We start from the raw sequence: 2,552 nt of genomic DNA, 5'->3' as shown, positions 1-2,552 counted from the left end.
ATTGAGAGTCGTTAAATAATTTGATAAGTTTGACTAAATTATCATCTAACGACTATTAGCTATCAATTTTATATAAAGTTAAGTAATTAATTATACGTGAGTTTCTACCCTAAAATAAATAAATGTTGTAAAAGAGTTTTTTTTTATCTCGTCCATCATAGCCTGTTGTTGTATATTCTCTTTTGGGCCATATTCTAGTCTCCTATTTCTTTTTCTATAAGGCCCACTTGCTCTTCTGGCTATTCACAAGTCTTCTTTTGTTTTTCATTCAATCTGGGTAGAAATTCCATACCTTTTTCAACTGAGCTGATGCTGTTACCGCCCACTCCCTTCTTTTTTTTCTCTCTTATCTCACTTAGATCTTTGATAATCTCTCCTAGGAAAGATAACCCATCCTCTAGGTTCTATAGGATTCTGGTCCGTCTAGTTGAACTTTTTGATAAAAAAAAATCTTTGTTTTTGGATAATTGTTTAGGTGAATGCTAAGGTGATGAAGGATTTTTGCTTTTTTAAGTAATGAAAGTAACGTAGATAGTATTATTTCGTGACGTGTGTCTTTGGCATAATTTTTTAGGAGACATTGTCTGATTTGAGTCAATAGTACCTCTAGAATTATTCCGTTTCATGACATAATTAGCTCAATGTAAATTAACCAATGTTCTGAAAACCGGACCGGACCGGCCGGTTGAACCGGTCCAACCGGGAACCGACAATGAAAACGGTCCGGTCCATCTCTAATAACCGCCCATTTGAAAACCGTTCCAAAACCGCCAAACCGGTCGAGAACCGGCCGGTTGGACCGAACCGGTAACCGGCCGGTTCTCTTTAAACGGCACCGTTTTGATTATTTGCAAAAAAAAAAAAAGAAAAAGCGTTACCTTTACAGCTTTACTCCCTCCCCCCTTCCCCCACCACACCCCCCCAATTTGTGAATCCCTCTGAACTTTGAAGCAAAGTTAAATCATCAAACCAAAACCCTAGGTCCTCCCTGCAACTGTTCTGCCGCAGTGCTGCCGCCGTCCATGCTGTCGCCGCCGTCTGTGGCCAGGCCCTCTCTTGTAGCTCGGCCTCCTCCTTCCCCCTATCCTCCATCCGTCCTCCATGGCTTCTCTGTTTTGTTGGCTTGGAGCAGCTCGCCACTCACCGTCGTCTCCCCGGTCGCCGTCCGTGACTCCATCGATGGTTAGTGTCATTGCTTTCACTTTTTCGATTCTTGTTCGTGTCTCTGTCTTCTCTCCCCAAAGCCTTTGTTTGCTGATTTTTAATGTGAAATTGTGAAATTGCTAATTTTTGCTGATTTTGTGCTGTTGCTCTTTCTTTAATTCTTGAAATATTTGTTGAAATTTTCTTGCTGCTGCTAAAAATGAAAATCAAATCATTATTGAAATTTTTGTTCAGGGATTAGGGATTACTTGTTGCTGTTTTGTAATATTTTTTGCTGAATGCTAAAAATGAAAATCAAAGGGTAGTACAGATCAGGACACAATGAAACCGGCACAACATGGATTCATCTCTTTTGTCCTCATCAGAATGCATAACATGTTGCCTGTGCATAGTGTTTATAGTCCTCTAACCTGAGTGCCTAGCTTTGGCACTAGTTCCCTAAATAGAGTATTTGGTCATCAATTTGTATGTGTGGAATTCGAGCCACCTTGTGCCACTCCTTCCCACTATTTGGTTTAAGTCTTGGAGTCAGCAAAGGGCATTCTTGGACATAAAGTTGATTAAGGGTGGAAGGAAATTCTTCATCAGGCAAGAAATAAAGGATGTCACAGCAATGAATTTCAAGTATATAAAGAGCATTCAGATATTGGAACCTCTGTAGTTTAGCTTCTTGAGACACTTCAATGTGCTTATGCGCAGTGAGCTTATATTGGGAGGAAGTATCATGTCCTCTGGAAATGAATCCACCATCGGCATGATTTCTGAATCAAAATCCCAACTCTCTCAGCGAATTGAATCGAATCAACCAGGCCTTCCTCTTCTTTTTCTTTTAGTTGATTCTTAATTTTTCCAATAGATGTAACTTTCTGAATCAAGTGGATCAGATCATGTAGCTTTTTTATTTGGGATATTTTAGGAGACGCATTAGAAGAGCTATTTTGTATTATGTTTGCTATAATAATATTCACATGTTGTGTATGCTTGTGATTGTTCGGTGTTTACATTTTCTTTCCAAATCACTTGCTGTGATTGTTCTTTGATGTAAGGCTTTGAATTTGTGTGTGTGTGAGAATATGTGATAATGTTGAATGCAGTTGCATCTAACAGGAGTTCTTGGAGTATCCTCAACTTTTGGTCCTTTATAATTTATTTATTATTTTATTTTAAAACGGTTTTTCCGGTTAGACCATCGGTTAAACCGGTTGAACCACTAAATTAGTGAACCAATGACTAAAGCGGTTTGATGACCGGTTCGGTTTTCAGAACCTTGAAATTAACTCTAATGAAGTGATTTTTTTGTTGGGCTTTTTTGTGGGCTTAGGTTTTATTTTTATCCTTTTATGATTATAGAATGCAGTTTTTGTTATCACATTAATGTAGTTCTCAAA

The 2,552-nt window shown here is 38.4% G+C and overlaps 1 long non-coding RNA gene across 1 annotated transcript; it reads left to right on the top strand.

Moving 5' to 3' along the window:
- The first annotated feature begins 910 nt into the window (after positions 1-910).
- Positions 911-2,142, top strand: LOC112767350 (uncharacterized). The gene is made up of 2 exons (XR_003184876.3): positions 911-1,182; positions 1,399-2,142. It is a non-coding gene; the product is annotated as an uncharacterized lncRNA (long non-coding RNA).
- The last annotated feature ends 410 nt before the right edge of the window (positions 2,143-2,552 follow it).

The sequence above is a fragment of the Arachis hypogaea genome, chromosome 17 (assembly GCF_003086295.3).
Source record: "Arachis hypogaea cultivar Tifrunner chromosome 17, arahy.Tifrunner.gnm2.J5K5, whole genome shotgun sequence".
Classification (NCBI taxonomy): Eukaryota; Viridiplantae; Streptophyta; class Magnoliopsida; order Fabales; family Fabaceae; genus Arachis; species Arachis hypogaea.
Note: the sequence above shows the minus strand (reverse complement) of the source record. Positions and strands in the feature narration are given on the sequence as shown.